Raw genomic sequence first — 22845 nt, 5'->3', positions numbered from 1 at the left:
ATGACAAATTTGTTGATAAAAGGGATTACACAGCAAATGTGGCGGAGACAATTTAAACAAAATAATGCAAATGTTGTATGCAAACAGACCTGCCCGAGACTCCCAATCCGAATCCCAACAGCCTAATGATTACAGGGGCTCTGAGAGCCATTAAAGACAAAAGGTGAGAATTGCAGTAATCTGGCTCATTTTATTAAAAGAGAAATCTGTATAACTCCATATTGAATAACTACAGACCAATCTCAAAGCTTCCCTTCATAGGCAAGATCATTGAAAAAGTAGTTTTCAATCAGATCTAAATTCTTAAACGCAAACGCATACTTTGACAATTTTCAATCTGGTGTCCGACCACATCATGATCGCATGTAACTTTTAACTAGACCCACTCGTTTAAATCTCCTTAAATTGTATTAACATCTGCTATATATTATTTATATAATAAACATCAAAATAATTACACCTTAGTGAAAATTAATTATAGGGCTATCTGCGTGAGAGACGTTCTGTGTAAATGCAGAGATGAAAACAGCGCTCTGTCAGATATTTCATAATCTAGACCGACACAAAAATTATTAATAATTCTGATAATAATTCCTTACATACAGAACAAGTGTTTAAAAAGTTAAGTTCTTCAGTTCAGTGCTGTTGCTGTAAAAAAAAAAAAAATGAAATGCTAAATCAATACTTGTGCTATATATCGGTTAGGGCTGGGCGATATGACGAAATATATTGTTATAATATATTAGGCTCTATCGCTTATGCCACGATAAGGCGTTTACGGCAGAATTTTACGTCAAGATGCACCTCACGCCACAGAGTAATTATGCCAGACTGGTGGCATAAGCGCTCAAAACAAACTTCAGACACAGACGCTGCAGCGGGCTTTTACGCGTGGCACACCATATAGCCATATATTGAAATATTTTAATGGCAGGTGTAGGGATGGCGAAAACTAAACATTTTCTTGACCGACCACCGAGCCTCATTAGCCGGTTGAAACCGGTTAACCGATAATCTCTCTCTCTCTCACACACACGCACACACACACACACGCGCACGCGAGGACAAATGGCTCCTTAGTTTCGAAATGGTTTGGGTACAAGGTGATCGCGTTGAAAATAAAGGCATTTGAAACTAAACATTTTCTTGACCTTTCGAAATGGTTTGGGTACGAGGTGATGGCGTTGAAAATAAAGGCGTTTGTCCAGCGTTATGAGCTCATTTGAAACATTGCCGCGGCTCATTTAAGAAAATGACAGCTCTGAAGAGACGCCGCTTTAGTTCAGTAGTGCTAACAATAATAAAGAAAGACGATCAACACCTTATGTGTTACCACTGAAAGGCAGATGTAATATATTTCCAAATGTAAGCCCATCTTAAGCGAAATGACGCTTCATACGGTCGTCTGCCCTGGCTCAAACCTCGAGTGTTTACTTTTTGCAAACCTTGTGAGCGCGCAAACCCAAACGCTGTGACCTCGCGCCAAATGTTTTTATTGGTTTATTAAGTACAAACAGGCGAGTTATGAAAAATTGAGTGTGAGGGATTTGTTCACTTCACACAAAAAGATTTTGTAATGAGACGGCCAACTGTAGCAGCGTTTAGTGCACTGTCTAATAGCCTAATTTAGAGATCACTTTTTTATTTATTTAAACCGACAACTTTGATCGGTTAACGTTGATAAGGTCAGCCATCGGTCAAACGGTCATCGGTTAACATCCCTAGGCAGGTGTTAACTTTACCAACAGTCTTGCTTGAAAAAAGGTTCTAAATAAAATATAAATGTAGTCCATACTACCTTTATTTGTTTTGTATATCATTTCAAACTGCATTTCCACATTGCTATTTTGTATAGACTATTCATAAACTGAATTAACAGAAAAATTGCTATATCGTTATGTATATCGTTATCGGGATATCAAATGAGCTATATCGGGATATGTAATTTTGGCCATATCGACCAGCCCTAATATCGGTTATTGATTCATAAACATGCAAATAATCGGTAATCCAAATATATATATATATATATATATATATATATATATATATATATATATATATATATATATATATATATATATCGTTATTAAACTTGTAATTAATAATACTTTGACCTGCTGTGACCTCTCCATTCTCTATATTAAGACCACTGATGCCATTTTCTGCTTCCGTCGTTATTAAACCTGCAATCCCATTACATTCTGAAGAGTTAAACTGGTATTGCTAACTGATAACAAAAAAAGATCTGTAAAGGGAGCAGGATTTAGACGCATCGGATCACAATTATGTTGCAATGTTCACTTGGCTGTCAACTCCTTTTTGGTCCAAAAAAGTTAAGTGAGAATGAAAGACAAATGTGTGTCTGATTCAAGACAACAAACGCAATTAAACCTTAAATCTGCAGTGTTTAAATAGCAGCACCAAATTGCAATTGATGTTCAGGAATTTTCCTACATATAGATCCCCTCAGGCCTGACATCTGTGGCAAAACAAACAAAAACAGGACCAAGAACATCATAGAGCTTCTAAGGATTTAAAGTATATCAGAGTCACGACACAGTTTGCTTTACAAATGACCACCGTTTGCATCTGAAATGGGCCAACACATCAATGCTCATCCACGTTTGCATGAGTGTCCTGTACTTCTTTCCTCTCCATGAGAATTGACAGGAATGAGAACATCCCTTCAAAACGCAAATGAGACCTTAAAAAAAAAACAATGTGCTAAAATATTAGTTTTAAACATGTTTTCCAGTATTTTAAATTATATATTAATATGGAATCTGGCAATCAATCACAACAATGTAGTGCAGTATTTAAATTAAAGACTCATACACACCGGGACGATTATCGTAAGTGTTTATGTGTTTATTGTTATAAAAAAATAATAATAGACCTGGTTGTTCTATTATTTTGTTTTTTGTTTGTTGTGCCGCATTAAAAACTGCCCGACCAATGAGACTGGCACTTTTGTTCACATGCCTGGAGCTGCTGAAGTTACAGTAAAACACGACTTCAAACATAAAATGGTCTCACATCTGGAAAAGTTTACGCAATACATAGGCCTACACAATAAAAGAACGGAAAAAAAACCTTAGTGAAGGTGATGGAGTTCCTCACAACGTCAGCTGAAAAGGTACCAGTAGGGCTGTAGCAATACACTAATCTCACGATATGAAAACATGGCAGCCCTGGTGGGGAGACGTGATTGGGCTCGTTTAGGGCTATTTTGTTGACTGTCACGTCCTTCTGTACGTCCATTCACAAATTCAAGGAAGCATTTAAAAACTGTCGATATAAATCACCATACATGCAATGCTTGTTTTCACTTCAAGAATGTCCTCACTGCTGACATGATCTTATGGCTGTAGCACTCCTTGCACACGTGCGTTATTGCAGGCGCATATCAACATGTTAGCATATCGGGAAGGCATTTCGACCGATGCAGATTTTTATATTTTAAGCATTTATCGGCCGATTCCGATGTTGTGCCGATAATATCGTGCATCCCTAGTTTTGGCACAGAAATATTCCATCTCTGGATTTTTATTTATTTTTTACTTTGTCCATGTTTACAATGGGTATAATTTCATAATTCATGTTCACCGCTGAGCTACATTAAACAGTCTGTGCGCATATAAATAAAAGCTATTTCAGATTCTTAAAAAGTGTATGTGCTATTTCAGCTACTGAAGAAAAAAAGTTTGTGCAATAAATTCTGTTGTACAAAAGTATTTCTTTCTAAAGCTTCTTTTTGTGATGTCTATTCAATGCTTTTCTCATCTGACACTAAGATGACTTCAATTGATCGCTTGGGGGTCATTTCTAGCCAAAATTGATAGGCAATTAATTTGCGATAAATCAATTAATCAATCAGCACATCGTGTAATTACTTAGATTAAAAACTGTAATCGCTTGCAAGCCCTCATTTAAACACATACTATAAACAAAACACACCAACAACCAATCAAAGCAGCAAGGCTTTAAGGGGGCGGAGTTTAAGGATGAAAAGAGAACGATAGAGAAAGGTCGAGAGTCGAAGAGAGAAGTCAACAAATCATCTCCAACAAGAAAACTACAAAGAGAAACAAAGGTAGGTTATGTTCTTTCTGCATCTCGCAGGATGGAAGTATAGACCAGTAATCATTGTCTCTCTTATTTTAGGTGATCTTCATATCTGACTGTATTCCTGCTGAAGAGAGAGATGTGGATGTTCGGATACTTGTTTTCACTTCTCGGTAAGAATCACTCACATCTCTTGTACTAAAGAATAGCTGATGTTTACAGATTATTATTTATAGCTTAATTTATTATTTATATTCAAGTCTTCTCTCAAAAATTAACAATAAGTTTGATCAAGAGCACTAACCACTTGGAGTGATTAAAAATGTACATCTCAATGACAACTCCTTATAACACACAACGGATTTCTCTGATTTCAGATTTCATAGTTGGTTGCGCCACTGCTATTTTATGGTTAATGGATCTCTTTCACAAATACGGTTAAGCAAATGAGTCCTTTGCATGAGTGGATAGGTAACCTCAACCGTATAGATTTGGTTTTTAGCACTAATATGGTCATTCAAATCATTAAATGTGCATCTGTCCATTGTTCAGAAAGAGTATACAGATATTATTAATCAGATTCCGCAGCTGTATCTTATCCTCTCGCCTTTGAGGCCTGATCCTCATTTCTACAGAAGAGCTTCAGCAGTTTGATCCATCATCGGCTGTAGAGAGGTGGCTGAAGTCAAGTGGCAAGAAAAACCCATTTGCTAAGATATGGTAGATTAAATCCATATGCAACTAGGCATGAGCCGATTTTTTTTTTTTTTCATGTCACGATTAATTGCTTTTTATCACAGTATACGATATTATCACGATATTGAAATAAGTTGAAAAAGTGTTTTAAGAACTACTTTTGTAATAAAAAAAATAACTGAATGTTTAAATGCAATAATACAATGCACCAAAAATACAGATCTGGAAAAAATTAAAAGACCACTTAATATTGAGAAATCACACACAACAATTTTTCCAGAGCTGTAAAAGTACAATTTTCAAACAAATTAAAGTGCAAAAGAATTAGGCTATAAAGGAGAACAGGTAACATTACAATAAGGTCTCTTTATTTAACGCATTAACTAAGATTGAGCAATAGGTACATTTGGTACAGAAAGTGTAATGTTTTTGGTAATGTTAGTTAAGAAATACTGATTGTTATATCTTAGGTGAGTTAGGTCCATTAAAAAAAAGTTTGTTTGATTTTGATTTTAATGTTATTAAACAGAAACTAAGAAATTAACATTACTTATAATAATTAATTCTTTATAAGTATTTCTCATTGTCAGTTTGGTAATAATGAATTAACATGTTAACTAATGAAGTCGTATGTCTCAAAGTATTACTAAACAATAAAAAATAATCAAAAAAATTCTAATCATTAGGGCATGTTGTAGTCCATATTAAAACAATGTTTAAGTTTGAAAATAAATAGCCTATTAAGTCTAAGTATTAAGTATTTGGTGCTGTGATGAACAACATTAAGATTACAAAAATCGAATGGCTGTTTTAAAAACTTCACTAGCGCGGTTGCTTTTGTTTTCGGGGTTTCCGGGGTAATCGCTGCATTCTGCCGTTCATCAGCGCCCTCTGCGGTCACCGAGCGGCACTTCATTAGCGCATCTCCTTCGTTCAGCTAATGCACGATGGACTTGTTGTTTACATCTGAGCGCGTGTGAGAATACAGCGGTGTTGAGCATTTATACGGTTGATGGGCAAAGTTTTCTTGAGTGCATAATAAAAAATTTAACAATTTTTAATAAATTACTATTTACGATATTTTGAAGTGCCCACGTATATGCAACCATAAAAATTATAATTCAGACAGATAAAGAATGTTTTTGCTTATTTATTTTCCAGTTGCATTGTTCATGCATTTCATGTAAAAGGTCTGGCGAGTAAAATCCAATGGCAAATCAAGCTTCATTGTGTCTGTAGAGGGTTGTTACCTAGTATAATGTACACTTAATATAGCTAATTCTGCAAACTGTCCCCTCGGTTCAAATATTGTAGGACTATCACTGCTGCCACTAAAGATTCATGTGTAAATAATCTTCCTCATCAGTTTAATCTCCTCAGCATCGCATATAACCTAGAGGAACTCAATGTTGCAACAGAAACTATTGACTCTCTCTTTTCTAGCACTTTAGACACAGTTGCTCCCCTGCGAAAGAAGTAGAGGTCAACCAAATCATCGGTTTTGCCGATTAATCGGTGCCGATAGGTGATTGGTGGAACAGTCGGTTATTGGCAAAAATCATATAGCAACAGAGCGGCCTCTAGAGGCCAAATAAAAAACTAATACTGACTTTGTTTACATTAACACCTGAGGCTGCACGCGTCACAGAAAGCACACGCTTCCCAGAGGGCGCTGATACATCTGATTCGCATTTAAAACACAGAAAGGGAAATGGTACGGATACAGAACACTTCAGTATGTTGCCAAATCATTATAATGCTTTAGCAGGGAAAGAACAGCAGTACGTATGTACAGGTCCTTCTCAAAAAATGTGCATATTGTGATAAAAGTTCATTATTTTTCTTAAATAAAAATTAAACTTTCATATATTTTAGAATCATTGCACACCAAATGAAATATTTCAGGTCTTTTATTGTTTTAATACTGATGATTTTGGCATACACCTCATGAAAACCCAAAATTCTCAAATCTCAAATAATTACCATATTTCATCCGACCAATCAAACAAAAGTCAACCTTCAAATAATTATGTTCAGTTATGCACTCAATACTTGGTCAGGAATCCTTTTGCAGAAATGACTGCTTCAGTGCGGCGTGGCATGGAGGCGATCAGCCTGTGGCTCTGCTGAGGTGTTCTGGAGGCCCAGGAAGCTTCGATAGCGGCCTTAAGCTCATCCAGAGTGTTGGGTCTTACATCGACAAAACAAAGGAACTGTTTCTGGACTTTAGGAGGAGAGCCTCCCCGCTACAGCCTCTAACCATCAAGGGGATTGAGATGGAACGAACCAACAGCTATAAATTCTTGGGACTTCACATCTCCGAGAATCTCAGCTGGGCTAAAAACACTGTTGCAAAAGTGAAAAGAGCTCAGCAGAGGCTGCAATTCGTTAGGGTATTGAAGAAGGCCGGCCTTAATAGTCAACCTCTAACCCATGTTTATAAAGGTCTTGTTGAAAGTATCCTCAGCAGTGGTATCACAGTGTGGTACGGAAATCACTGCAACGGGTCATTAAGACTGCTGAGAGGGTTATTGGCTCAAACCTTTCCTCCATGGACACTATATAAACTCACAGAGCATCCTTAAGGACAAACACCACCCAGCTTATGCTTTGTTTAAATGGGTGGACAGAGGCTATAATCTGAGACACAGTAGGCCTGTGAGTATCAGCACACACAAGGCCCGTTTGTTTAAACGTTTTCCCAGCCACCGTCAGCCCAGTGGCACAAGACATTAAGCAGGGAAAAATGTACCCCACTCCGTGTTTTTAATTATTGTAATGATCAGTGCAATAGTAATTTATTTTATTTAGAGTTTTAATTTTGTATGCACAATATCATTATTACTTATTATAATGTGTATTTTTCCAAAGTAGGAAGGCTATTTATTTATAAACCAGTTCTGTATCTCTTTTTTGTATTCCTTTTAAAACTGTCAGGTCGCTCTATGCTCTCTCTCATTATGCATGTGTAGGTATGTGACGTGTACAGATGTATATATAATGTGTGTGTGTTCGTATATGTGGGTTGTGGGTGGGTGTATGCATGTATATATATTTTATATTTAGAACTTGACTTTGAGAAACACATACGAATTCCAATGTACCTGTACTGAACCGTACCTGTGCAAATATGGAGCTAGAAATATGACTAAATGATCTGAATTTGAATTGTATAAATCTGAATTATTGACAAGTGTAATCTAACAAAACTGAATATTATGTTGCATTTTACATAGTTCTGAATTTGAATTTTTTTAAATGTTGAATATAGAACCTTTGAAATTGAACACATCTGAAATGTTTTTGTGTCGAAATTGTTTAGACATGTATTTTCAAACAGCAGATATTTTGTTCTGAATTAATCGACTGGAAATATTCAGTTTTTGAAAATACAGATTCAAGATTTCAGATGAAAAAGAAATTCAGATCATCAAATTCAATATTCTAAAATACAGATCATCAAATTCAATATTCTAAAATACAGATCATCAAATTCAATATTCTAAAATACAGATCATCAAATTCAATGTTCTAAAATACAGATCATCAAATTCAATATTCTAAAATACAGATCATCAAATTCAATATTCTAAAATACAGATCATCAAATTCAATATTCTAAAATACAGATCATCAAATTCAATGTTCTAAAATACAGATCATCAAATTCAATATTCTAAAATTCAGATCATCAAATTCAATATTCTAAAACTCAGATCATCAAATTCAATGTTCTAAAACTCAGATCATCAAATTCAATATTCTAAAACTCAGATCATCAAATTCAATATTCTAAAATACAGATCATCAAATTCAATATTCTAAAATTCAGATCATCAAATTCAATATTCTAAAATTCAGATCATCAAATTCAATATTCTAAAATTCAGATCATCAAATTCAATATTCTAAAACTCAGATCATCAAATTCAATATTCTAAAATACAGATCATCAAATTCAATATTCTAAAATTCAGATCATCAAATTCAATATTCTAAAATTCAGATCATCAAATTCAATATTCTAAAATTCAGATCATCAAATTCAATATTCTAAAATTCAGATCATCAAATTCAATATTCTAAAATTCAGATCATCAAATTCAATATTCTAAAACTCAGATCATCAAATTCAATATTCTAAAACTCAGATCATCAAATTCAATATTCTAAAACTCAGATCATCAAATTCAATATTCTAAAATTCAGATCATCAAATTCAATATTCTAAAACTCAGATCATCAAATTCAATATTCTAAAACTCAGATCATCAAATTCAATATTCTAAAACTCAGATCATCAAATTCAATATTCTAAAATTCAGATCATCAAATTCAATATTCTAAAATTCAGATCATCAAATTCAATATTCTAAAATTCAGATCATCAAATTCAATATTCTAAAATTCAGATCATCAAATTCAATATTCTAAAATTCAGATCATCAAATTCAATATTCTAAAATTCAGATCATCAAATTCAATATTCTAAAATTCAGATCATCAAATTCAATATTCTAAAATTCAGATCATCAAATTCAATATTCTAAAATTCAGATCATCAAATTCAATATTCTAAAACTCAGATCATCAAATTCAATATTCTAAAACTCAGATCATCAAATTCAATATTCTAAAACTCAGATCATCAAATTCAATATTCTAAAATTCAGATCATCAAATTCAATATTCTAAAACTCAGATCATCAAATTCAATATTCTAAAACTCAGATCATCAAATTCAATATTCTAAAACTCAGATCATCAAATTCAATATTCTAAAATACAGATCATCAAATTCAATATTCTAAAACTCAGATCATCAAATTCAATGTTCTAAAATTCAGATCATCAAATTCAATATTCTAAAATTCAGATCATCAAATTCAATATTCTAAAATTCAGATCATCAAATTCAATATTCTAAAATTCAGATCATCAAATTCAATATTCTAAAATTCAGATCATCAAATTCAATATTCTAAAATTCAGATCATCAAATTCAATATTCTAAAACTCAGATCATCAAATTCAATATTCTAAAACTCAGATCATCAAATTCAATATTCTAAAACTCAGATCATCAAATTCAATATTCTAAAACTCAGATCATCAAATTCAATATTCTAAAACTCAGATCATCAAATTCAATATTCTAAAATACAGATCATCAAATTCAATATTCTAAAACTCAGATCATCAAATTCAATATTCTAAAATACAGATCATCAAATTCAATATTCTAAAATTCAGATCATCAAATTCAATATTCTAAAACTCAGATCATCAAATTCAATATTCTAAAATTCAGATCGCAGAAATTCAGATCTTACAGAAAGTAGGCCAGAGGTCATCAGGGAAGAGTAAAGGATGTCAGAAAAATCCAACGGAGCACCATATCTGATCATTTCATTTACTATTTGTAATGGAATAAAGAGAAAAGATCAAACAACCCCTTTATACTTTTTTGTTTATTTTAGATTAATGCACAGAAAAAGAGATTTCGGCTAGATTTCTCATTTTTCGTGTGGTTTACCGCACAATTAAATAAGGTTGGGTACTGATTAATATTTTATATATCAGATCAACTTTTTTTTCTGTGAAACGGGTTAAGTTGCACAGAAAAGTTGCCTGATCTAGGACCTGCCCAGTACAGTTTAAGAAGCGGTAGTCTTCTACTGCTATAAGACTACTATTTTGTTGAGCAGACCTGGGCTGAATCTGAAATCGCCCCCTATACCCTCAATACCTGCAAACAAGTTACAAAATCCGGCCTATCAGGTACAGAGTACAGAGTACAGTACAGAGTAAATTGTATGTACTGTACAGTGTATTGGGGGAATTTTTGGTGGTATAAATATATTGATTTTGTAGTAATATTCTCATCAGTGTTCTATCAGCTTTTACATAGGCCTAATTACATCTGCATATTTGTGATATTTACCCCAGGGCGTTATGTCATTTTATAAAGGCCATTTTTTAAATCTTATTAAATGTATGCATTTCATGTTCAATTCTTACATGTGATTAATAAATGCAGTTATAATAGTAAGACACTAGGGCTTTTACCAATCAAATTAATTAATTTAAACTGCAAAAATAAAACAGCAATGAATAATGTTATGAGATTGATGTTCTAAATGTTTGAATATACAAATAAAAAAATGCAAAGATACTTTTAAACATGAAACTAAACCGCCAATAGGTGGCAGCAAGTGATCGTCTTAATGAGTGAGTCATTGAGTCGTTCATTCAAATGATTCATTCAAAACGCTGATTCATTCAGTTCAAAACACCGCGCTGAGTGTTGTTCCTTTGGAACTATATTCGTCGGTGAAATCATAGTTGAAATAGAAAAGAAACGGTTTTTGAGTCTAAAATGTAAGTACCTAATAATGAATTATGCTACACAATTCACGATTGCAATGTAGCTATTTGAAATCGTTTAGATTGCTGCTCACTTGTTTTAATTTCTCCACGAATGTCTCACAAAGAGATAGGCAGCGCCAGCCTCAACGCGACTTGTTACCAGAGATACACTCCATTATCAGTCGCTGTTTACATTGAATATAATAATAAATAAATTATTAGCTGGTTATTTTAATGTTTTATTTGTCCTGTCGGGAAAGTAAAACCCTCTTTGATTTGTCCCAGAAAAAGATAAGGTGGAGCCCTTACAGTCAGCCCTGTGTGTTCATTCATGATTTCTCTCGTGCTGTAAAGCGGAGGTGATTGGTTCATGTCGTGAGCACCGCCGTTTGTTTGAACCGAGGGCTACAGTGATCTGTGAATGTCACGCCATAGACTGTTAAAAAATAGGTCACGCATCATTAGAGCATTATTATTGTTAACAACTTCACCCCCCACCCCCAAAAGAAAACTCATTCATCTACATTCATTCACTTTTTCGAGTTAACTGTATTAGTGGACTAAAGTAGGGAATAGTGAGGGTTTAGGGGCGATTTTGGATTCAACCCTGGAGAACGACAGATGACGTCAAACGCTTAGATTTTCTTCACTAATCAGCGATTTGTAAATCACGCACGAAAAATGAGAAATCTAGCCGAAATCTCTTTTTCTGTGCATTAATCGAAAATAAACAAAAAAGTATAAAGGGGTTGTTTGATCTTTTCTCTTTATTCCATTACAAATAGTAAATGAAATGATCAGATATGGTGCTCCGTTGGATTTTTCTGACATCCTTTACTCTTCCCTGATGACCTCTGGCCTACTTTCTGTAAGATCTGAATTTCTGCGATCTGAATTTTAGAATATTGAATTTGATGATCTGAGTTTTAGAATATTGAATTTGATGATCTGAATTTTAGAATCTTGAATTTGATGATCTGAGTTTTAGAATATTGAATTTGATGATCTGAATTTCTGCGATCTGAATTTTAGAATATTGAATTTGATGATCTGAATTTTAGAATATTGAATTTGATGATCTGAATTTTAGAATATTGAATTTGATGATCTGAATTTTAGAATATTGAATTTGATGATCTGAGTTTTAGAATATTGAATTTGATGATCTGAATTTTAGAATATTGAATTTGATGATCTGAATTTTAGAATATTGAATTTGATGATCTGAATTTTAGAATATTGAATTTGATGATCTGTATTTTAGAATATTGAATTTGATGATCTGTATTTTAGAATATTGAATTTGATGATCTGTATTTTAGAATATTGAATTTGATGATCTGTATTTTAGAATATTGAATTTGATGATCTGTATTTTAGAACATTGAATTTGATGATCTGTATTTTAGAATATTGAATTTGATGATCTGTATTTTAGAATATTGAATTTGATGATCTGTATTTTAGAATATTGAATTTGATGATCTGAATTTCTTTTTCATCTGAAATCTTGAATCTGTATTTTCAAAAACTGAATATTTCCAGTCGATTAATTCAGAACAAAATATCTGCTGTTTGAAAATACATGTCTAAACAATTTCGACACAAAAACATTTCAGATGTGTTCAATTTCAAAGGTTCTATATTCAACATTTAAAAAAATTCAAATTCAGAACTATGTAAAATGCAACATAATATTCAGTTTTGTTAGATTACACTTGTCAATAATTCAGATTTATACAATTCAAATTCAGATCATTTTGTCATATTTCTAGCTCCATATGCAAATGGCAATAAACTTTGAACTTGAATCAATGATTCAGTGACTAAGATAGATTAAGATAGTCAAATGATTTGTTCATGAATTAAACATTTGTTTTAATGAATCGTTTGAATCTCAATGACTCGCTCATTAACAGTGACTTGCTGCCGCCTACTGGCTATTTTAATTTTACATTTAAAGTATCTTTTCAAGTTTTATATCATTTCCAATATCAGTATTCAAAGTTTAAAACATCAAAATATTATTTATGCATAACTACAGTTTATTTGTCACCTCGAAGCTCATTAAACAGTCGGTGTAAATGCCACTTCAAATGCAGCTTCTGTTTCCTCTCCATTGCGAAGATGAATTTTGTTGATACTTAATTTGATTGGTAATAATTGAATTTGATTAAATTCATGAAATTAGCACAAAAGATGATGCATGCATATAATTAGGTTTATAGACAGACAGACAGACAGACAGACAGACAGATAGACAGATAGATAGATAGATATCACTGCTGTTAACTGATCATATGAAGAACATCAAAAACTTTAGGAGGAGTCAGCTGATCACCAGCACCACAATAACACACTCACGCAAAATATGGTCTAATTATCATTCATGAACCTCACGAGATTAGTTTAGATCACTCTGTCAACATCTCATCAAATCACCACAATGTAGCACTATAAGGCATTTCAATGATGTTTCTCTGTTCATTAAAGTGTGTATGATATCAGAATGTGTGTAATATCCTTATTCATTAATACGTTTTGAAATAATTTCCATTATTCGAAACAGAACAGCAAGCCAACATAAAACAATTAAAACACACATTAATGCACATCGCAAGCTTCTGTAAATAAGATAGCGATTTTTCATGCCAAACCCCAAATGATACAAAATAGAGGGAGAAAACATCATACATCAATCTTCTGCAGTCATAAAATACAGACACACTGAACTCAGATATCATACACCGCGTATTTTGCTGAAACATTTGGTAGCAACACATCATTTAAAGAACACTGAACGCACCATATAACCAGCAGTATAATATAAACAGTAACTTACCTCGCAGCACCACACGCCTGGCGGCGAACCGTCGGCCACAGCGTGAAGACGCGTATTCCCAGTGGAGGATTGAATGGCGATTTGTTTTTACCAAGCATTTCGATGTAGTAGTCCATAGAGGAGTCCATGCAAACACTAAACAAACTCTATGTGCTTTCCAACTTTACAACAGTGCAAGCACGAGACACAGCTCCTTTTTCGAACCATTCGTTCCACCTTAAAATGTTGGACTGGCAGTTAAGGTCAGACCGATCCGAAATTCCACAACATTCGCTTAAAAATGACTGATACTTCACATAACGCGAAACCTGTGTGTGTAGCTCCAGTCCAGTTGAGTCTTATACGCCATTCGGTGAGTTTAATTGCTAAACAAAACACGTGCACAGTTACACTCAAGCTAGTCTAATGACGTCACACTAAACGCGCCTCGTGCAACCAACACTCACCTTAAAGGTTAAAGTTCTATTTGATATGTTTGTCAAATTTCACTTATTCACATATTCTTATTTTGTAACAACTTAAATACTTATTTATTTGAGGACTTTTTATCTAGACAACAAAAAGGTTATATTTAAGTTGATCTATCTATCTATCTATCTATCTATCTATCTATCTATCTATCTATCTATTATAATTCTTATCTATCTATCTATCTATCTATCTATCTATCTATCTATTATAATTCTTATCTATCTATCTATCTATCTATCTATCTATCTATCTATCTATCTATCTATCTATCTATCTATCTATCATAATTCTTATCTATCTATCTATATATCTATCTATCTATCTATCTATCTATCTATCTATCTATCTATCTATCTATCTATCTATTATAATTCTTATCTATCTATCTATCTATCTATCTATCTATTGTAATTCTTATCTATCTATCTATCTATCTATCTATCTATCTATCTATCTATTATAATTCTTATCTATCTATCTATCTATCTATCTATCTATCTATCTATCTATCTATCTGTCTGTCTGTCTGTCTGTCTATATGTCTGTCTATATGTCTATATGTCTGTCTGTCTGTCTGTCTGTCCGTCCGTCCGTCCGTCCGTCCGTCCATCTATCTATCTATATGTCTGTCTATCTGTCTGTCCGTCCGTCCGTCCGTCCGTCCATCTATCTATCTATATGTCTGTCTGTCTGTCTGTCTGTCCGTCCGTCCGTCCGTCCGTCCGTCCGTCCATCCGTCCGTCCGTCCGTCCATCTATCTATCTATATGTCTGTCTGTCTGTCCGTCCGTCCGTCCGTCCGTCCGTCCGTCCGTCCGTCCGTCCATCTATCTATATGTCTGTCTGTCTGTCTGTCTGTCCGTCCGTCCGTCCGTCCGTCCGTCCATCTATATGTCTGTCTGTCTGTCCGTCTGTCTGTCTGTCTGTCTGTCTACAAATCCAATTCCAAAAAAAAGTTGGGACACTTTACAAATTTGTGAATAAAAACAGAATGCAATGATGTGAACGTTTCAAATGTCAATTTTTTTTTTAGAATACAACATAGATGACATATAAAATGTTTAAAATGAGAAAAGTGTATCATTTACACAGTTAAGCAGTTGAAAAATAAGTCGATTTTACATTTCAAGGCATCAACACATCTCCAAAAAGTTGGGACAAAGCCATGTTTCCCCCTGTGTGTCATCCCCTCTTCTTTTTATATCAGTCTGCAAACGTCTGGGGACTGAGGAGACGAGCTGCTCAAGTTTAGGAATAGGAATGTTGTCCCATTCTTGTCTAACACAGGCTTCTAGCTGCTCAACTGTCTTAGGTCTTCTTTGTCACATCTTCCTCTTTATGATGCACCAAATGTTTTCTAATGGTGAAAGATCTGGACTGCAGGCTGGCCATTTCAGTGCCGGATCTTTCTTCTACACAGCCATGATGTTGTAATTGATGCAGTGTGTGCTCTGGCATTGTCATGTTGGAGAATGCAAGGTCTTCCCTGAAAGAGACGCCGTCTGGATGGAGCATATGTTGTTCTAGAACTTGGATACACCTTTCATCATTGATGGTGCCTTTCCAGATGTGTAAGCTGCCCATGCCACACACACTCATGAACCCCAGACCATCAGAGATCAGCTTCTGGACTGAGCGCTGAGAACAACTTGGGTTGTCCTTGTCCTCTTTAGTCCGGATGTCATGGCGTTCCAATTTTCCAAAAAGAACCTAAAATTTTGATTCGTCTGACCAAAGAACAGTTTTCCACTTTGCCACAGTTCATTTTAAATTGTGGGAATTGGTGATCCTCTGCCTATCTTGACTTCTGAGAGACACTGCCACTCTGAGAGACTCTTTTATACTCAATCTTGGATTCAATTTCAGATAAATATTGTTCTTTTTAGCATTTTATTCATCAAAAAAGCCTAAAAAAATGTTTTTCACAACTGTTTTCAACAATGAAAATATCATAAATGTTTCTTAAGCATAACATTGTCATGTTAGAAGGATTTCTGAAGGATCACGAGGAGTGATGATGATAAATTCAGCTTTGATCACTGGATATAAATTACATTCTGCATTAATATATAAAATAAATACAGCCTTGGTGAGCATAAGAGACTTAATCTGAAAACATTAAAACATTTTGAACAACAGTGTATATGTTTTTGAATTCCAGTCAATTCCACTTATACAGCAGTTCTAACATAATCCTTTTATTGATAATTTAAAAGAAATTTTAGAAATACAATTTTAAACATTGCCTTTGGCAGTTTGTAAATATAAGTTGTTTGTTATTTATTATTCACTTGTGATTTATTTATGATTTGCAATATGTTTCTTTTATAAGCTCCTGGTGTTTGTCAGTCTTTGTCAGATCGTTGTAATGTCTACGTCTCCCGTCTTCCCCATGATTCCTTTCTGGTATGTTAAAGTTATGTTCTGTTATTTCTAGTTTATGTGTTTTGCCCCCTTGTGGGTTTTGTTTTGTGTTTATGTGTTATTTTTTGTAATAAATAAATCTTCATTTATCTGCACTTGAGTCCTCGCACCATTTTCCTTTGTGTTGAATGTGACAGAATGATCTGACCGTGTCGAGGACTCAACGGAAGAGGATTTCGCCCCACCTACCAGCTCCCTCTCTAGTGGTGGCGAAATGAAGCTTCATGAAGCTTTGAAGCTTTCCAGCCTGATGTGTTGAAAAGTGGTTCATTTCTTGAGGCTTAGAATGCACACTAGACACCTGCTGGTCAATGCAAAAAATTATTTTATATGTATATATATATAGACAGGACCCACCCACTTTTTACGACCAACGATGTTGGACCACTCACTTTTATCATCTCTAATTCAGTACATGTCTGTTTAACTACCCCTAACCAAAATAAACCCACTTATTATTAAACACGTTAGATGCTTTATTTCCACTTTTCTAATATTTTCTCCATTTTTATTTTAAAAAAAATGCCTTTCAGATCTGTGATGTGAAAAGGGAGTAGAACAAGTGTGGCTACAGGCGGATTAGAACCCCTGACTGATTTGCATCAGATCTTTATGTCATGCATTTTACCGCTACACTATAGTCACACTTAAAAACTTGGTGATTTCCGTAATTTTGTCAGCTCCAATCAGTCGTTTAGTAAACAGCAGTATATTTGTATTTAATGTAAATATGGGGTCAAACGTTAAACGGTAGTAAAAAATAAATTACCCAACCACTTTTTATTTGCTTCAGACGACATATATATATATATATATAGTTACGACCCGCTCGTTGAAAGTCGCGACATAAAAAGGGGAAAACGGACAACACTTCTAGTTAATGAAAACTAGTTTATTAAAGTGCCAGAACACCACATAAAATGAATATAAACAAACAGAAGTCTAGGGATCAAAGAAACAATCAACATATAATAAAATATATGAATACACTACATGACTTAGGAAATTACAAACAAACATGAATGAGAAAATAAGAGCTTACATCATTCACAGAGCCACCTCTTAGAAGATCTATCACACAGAGGAAGCTACTGATAATGATACACATCACTCTTATATACACCAAGCAATTATCAATGAGCACAGGAGACTAATCAGAAACTCCTCCCACTTTGCCCAATTAGGGATGACAGGAGACTCAGGGTCGTCACACCACCCACACCAAAAGGAGGTTTCCTGAAAAACCGACAAAAGAAAAACAATACACATCCCGAAACCACTACCTGAATGAAAATATATTATCAGTACCACAACACTTATCTCCAAAATTCTCAATTCCTCACTCCTGAAATCCTGGGCCCTAGAATGTCAGAAAGAGAAAAAAAAAGAAAGGAGAAGGGGAAAATGAAGACTAATAACAATAGACAAAATAGGGAAGAGGGAAAACAAAAACAAGATACCCAGCTCTATGCTGGGACAATTCTATACCCGCGAGAGAGCATCTGCGATTATGTTATCCTTACCACGTATGTGTCTAATTTGTAAGTGGAATGGTTGGAGAATAAGACTCCATCTCATTATCCTTTGATTCTTTCCTCGCATTCGTTCCAAGAAAGTCAATGGATTATGGTCAGTGTATACCATAACAGAACCACAGACAGAACTCAGATAAACTTCGAAATGCTGAACAGCTAAAACCAAGGCTAAAGCTTCTTTTTCCACTGTAGAATACACTTGCTGATGACGATTGAATTTCTTTGAAAAGTAACTGACTGGATGTTCAATTCCTTGAGAATCCTCTTGTAAAAGGACAGCCCCAGCACCATAGGCACTAGCATCAACTGCAAGTAGGAAGGGTTTCTCAAAATTTGGCGCAACCAACACAGGAGCAGTTGCCAGCAAAGATTTAGCATTATCAAAGGCAATCTGACACTGTTCTAGGGTCACATAAATGAGGTAAATGATAACCCAAGTCAGCAAAACCTCAGAGTTTTTTAGACGGCCTTCCACTGCACCTCGAAAAGGACCACTCTCTTCCAGATTGTCGGTCATCTCTACAGGAGTTTCTGAAATACTCAAACATACAGGATCAGTAGCGGTCAAGACATCAAGGGACAATGAAGGTACAGGAGTCGCATATGGTTTCAGCAGATTAACGTAACAAACCTGTATTTTCTTGCGACGAGCAGGCGTATTTAACACATAATTATTATTTGGATAACACTTGATAATCGTATACGGTCCAGAAAACCTAGCCTGAAAGGGGCTAGTCAAGACAGGTAACAGAGCCAAAACTTGATCTCCTACCTGAAAAATTCTAGATTTGACTTTACGATCAAACAACTTCTGCATCCTTTCTTGAGACTTATCCAACTTTCTTAAAGCAATAGCACGGGCTTCATACAGTCGATAACGAAAACTACTAACATAGTCCAGAACGTTCTCAGGAGGATGAGATGATGTCCACTCATCCGCCAAAACAGTAATGGGACCTCTGACAGTGTGTCCGAACACCAACTCATTTGGACTGAAACCGATGCTTTCCTGTACCACCTCACGAACAGCTAGCAACATCCAAGGGAGTCCTTCCTCCCAGTCATGATCAAGTTCAACGCAATAAGATCTCAGGAGGGATTTAAGAGTCTGATGAAATCGTTCCAGACATCCCTGACTCTGCGGGTGATAAGCACTCGAGACGTTGTGTTTTACTTTTAGTTGTTGCATAACTTTAGAGAATTGGCGAGACATAAAATTTGAACCTTGGTCAGATTGGATAATTTTCGGGATACCAAAAGTAGACATGAAATTCGTTAATGCTTTCAATATACTTTTTGCAGTAATGGATCTCAAAGGATAAGCTGCAGGATAACGTGTAGACTGACACATGATAGTAAGTAAGTAAGCGTGTCCAGCCTTAGATCGAGGTAAGGGACCAACACAATCGACAATCAAATGTTCAAAAGGAGTAGTAACGACAGCAATAGGCTGTAAAGGAGCTACTGGAACCTTCTGATTTGGTTTTCCTGTCATCTGGCAGGTATGACAGGACCGGATGTAATGCGTCACATCTCTCTTGATTCTAGGCCAATAAAACTTCCTCAGAATTTTATCACACGTCTTCCGTACTCCCATGTGACCGGCAAGACCCTGGTGGGATAACTGGAGGACACCCTGACGGAAAAGAAGAGGAACAACAATTTGGATTCTAGGATCAAGAGAAGAATCAGAACTATTAGGCTGCTGTCTACAAAGTAATCCATCCTGAAGAAAATAGAAAGATGAAAATTCCTTCTCTCCACCACCAGCAGCTATGGAGAACATTTCTTGCAGGGTTTCATCCACCTGCTGTGCTTTAATGAATTAATCTCGGGTCACACCCTGAAATGGAGACAAAGAAAAAGCACAAACATGATCAGCACAAATAGATGGACTTCCCGAAATAGAATCAGACTTCTCAATCTGGTGATCATTAGACGGTAATTCTTCCACAGCGGACACCTCTTCAGCTTTTGAACAGGCAGTGCTAGGTTCAAATTCTGGAGAGTTAAACAGAGCCATAAAGGTATCTTTAAGAACACGGTCATTGTCTGACATCTTTTTCTTATCCATTGCACGAGTGATCGCGCATGCAGGAAATAAAAGACAATCAGATGATCCTTTTAATTTCTCCACATCAGAAATTACTATAGGAGGAACATCTCGATCCGACTTTTCCCAAACCTTTCCTCTGGCCAAGTCGTTTCCAAGGATGAAAGTGACACCAGGGACAGGAAGCATAGCACGAACTCCCACCACCACATCTCCTGAAACAATTCCAGAATTAAGATGGATACCGTGCAAAGGAACCTCCATGTAACCCATCTCAAGTCCTCTGACCAGCACATGAGATCCAGTAGCAGTTCGTTCAGACAGAGATAAAAGTCCTTCCAGCAGGAATGACTGCCCCGCCCCTGTATCTCGGAGAATACGAACAGGCACAGAGTCAACAGAATCAGGCAAAGAGACACTTCCTTCAGTAAGAAATGGTGTGAAATCAGCACTGGTTTTAACATTCTCCATCTCAGTAATATCTAACAGTTCACCCTGTTTATTTTCCTGTACAGGAAGAGAGTTTTCATTCGCTGTAGAAATCAAACTAACAGGTTTTACAGTTCTCTCTTTCTTTTTGAGAATCCCACAGTCTGAGATTTTATGTCCTGGTTTTTTACAATAAAAACAAACCATTTCACCTTTTGGACGCATAACTGGACTACTTTCAGCAGGGGGGGTTAACACATTCTGCCGTGCAACCATCTTTTTATTCTTAACTGATAGACTTAACTTAGACCTACTCAGATCATTTGCGTGACTAGAAATTTGATGGGTAAGAACAAATTCATCTGCCATTAGGGCAGCATCTGACATTTTAGTCACTTTGTGTTCATTTAGATACATAGCAACAGCACTTGGAACACATGTTTTAAAATCTTCCAGAAGAATGAGCTCTCTAAGCTGTTCCTTAGTTGTAATTTTTAAAGAGGAACACCAACGGTCGAACAGATTTTCTTTCTCTCTCGCAAACTCAAGATACGTGCACTTCTCAGCCTTAAAATGACTCCTAAATTTCTGGCGATATGCCTCAGGTGCCAATTCGTAAGCATGTAAAACAGCAGACTTAACAAAATCATAATCGCCACTCTGTTCTATAGTCAACGCTGAATACACTTCTTGTGCTCTACCGACTAATACACATTGCAAGAGTAATGTCCAAAACTCCCTTGGCCATTTCAAAGACTCTGCAACATGCTCAAAATGTTGGAAATACTTCTCTACTTCCTTCTCTAAAAACGGCGGCACTAATCGGATGTTTTTAAAAACATCAAAACCGGGTGCAGTGAACACAGCCTCCACAGGTGACACGTGAACTGGAGTTTCAACGGGATTTGCATTCAGCTCTAGCTCAAGTTTTTTTAACTGAAATTCTTTCATCCCTTTCCTTTTCCTTTTCAAACTGTAACTCCATTCTGCGCATCTCAAACTGCTGTTGTAACTTCTTTAATTCTAAATCATTTTCTAACTCTTTCTCTTTTAGTGCACACGCATCACGCTCAGCACGAAATCTTTCTGCATCAACACAACTGTTTCTCTTGCAACGACATCTCACTCATTTTAACATTTCGATCAGAAACAAAAAGAGGAGAGACTAAATCTACATCAGTATCAACATGAGCTCTCACCTCCAAAACACCCCGCTCGAACAACGCGGCTTTCACAACTTTAATCAGTGTCTCCTTAAGTTTCTTATCATTAGTTGTTACCTCAACATCAAAACGTTCGGCAATCTGTAAGAGCTCTTCCTTCGTACATCTCTCCAACAAGATTTCCGAAAGAAATACAAAGAAATCTTCGATTACCGACGCCATTTCTGCAAAAGAAGCAGGAGAGCATACAACAACAATATAAAACACATGCGAGACGCCACTAACACTAGAGCGTGAAAAATACAAATCCCATCAGCCACTGCGTCAGGAATCGTCATACATACGCGCTCCGAATCTAAGCCACCGTAGTTAAGATAAATAAAGACTTACCACAAGTCGTTTCTCAAATTATCTTCAACCTCCGTAGGCATCACAAACACAGATACAGAAAGAGCAATAGTGCCATCTTATATGAAAGAGAGACTCCAGCTAACTACAAACACAGAGCTAACTAACCTACCTGCTCTTCAAAGGTGTACCAGGCTCGAGGCGGCTTTAAACGCTGAACTCACGGACAATTGGTAATGAAACCAAAAGCCTGAAGCGTACCCCCGACAGAGATTAAACCTCCGCCCAGAATAACCTTCAAAAATAAGAAAGGCAAAATAAACAAAAACAACAAATAGTGCCTCGATGGAAGGATTACCAACCCAGCTGAGAACACTCTAACTTCCCGGAGTCTACTCAGTCACACAGATGACACACTAACACATTATGCATTTTCCTAAGCATGAAG

Source organism: Pseudorasbora parva, chromosome 1, assembly GCF_024679245.1.
Source record: "Pseudorasbora parva isolate DD20220531a chromosome 1, ASM2467924v1, whole genome shotgun sequence".
NCBI classification, from domain to species: Eukaryota; Metazoa; Chordata; class Actinopteri; order Cypriniformes; family Gobionidae; genus Pseudorasbora; species Pseudorasbora parva.
The sequence above is the reverse complement of the archived record's forward strand: the minus strand, read 5'-3'. Positions refer to the sequence as shown.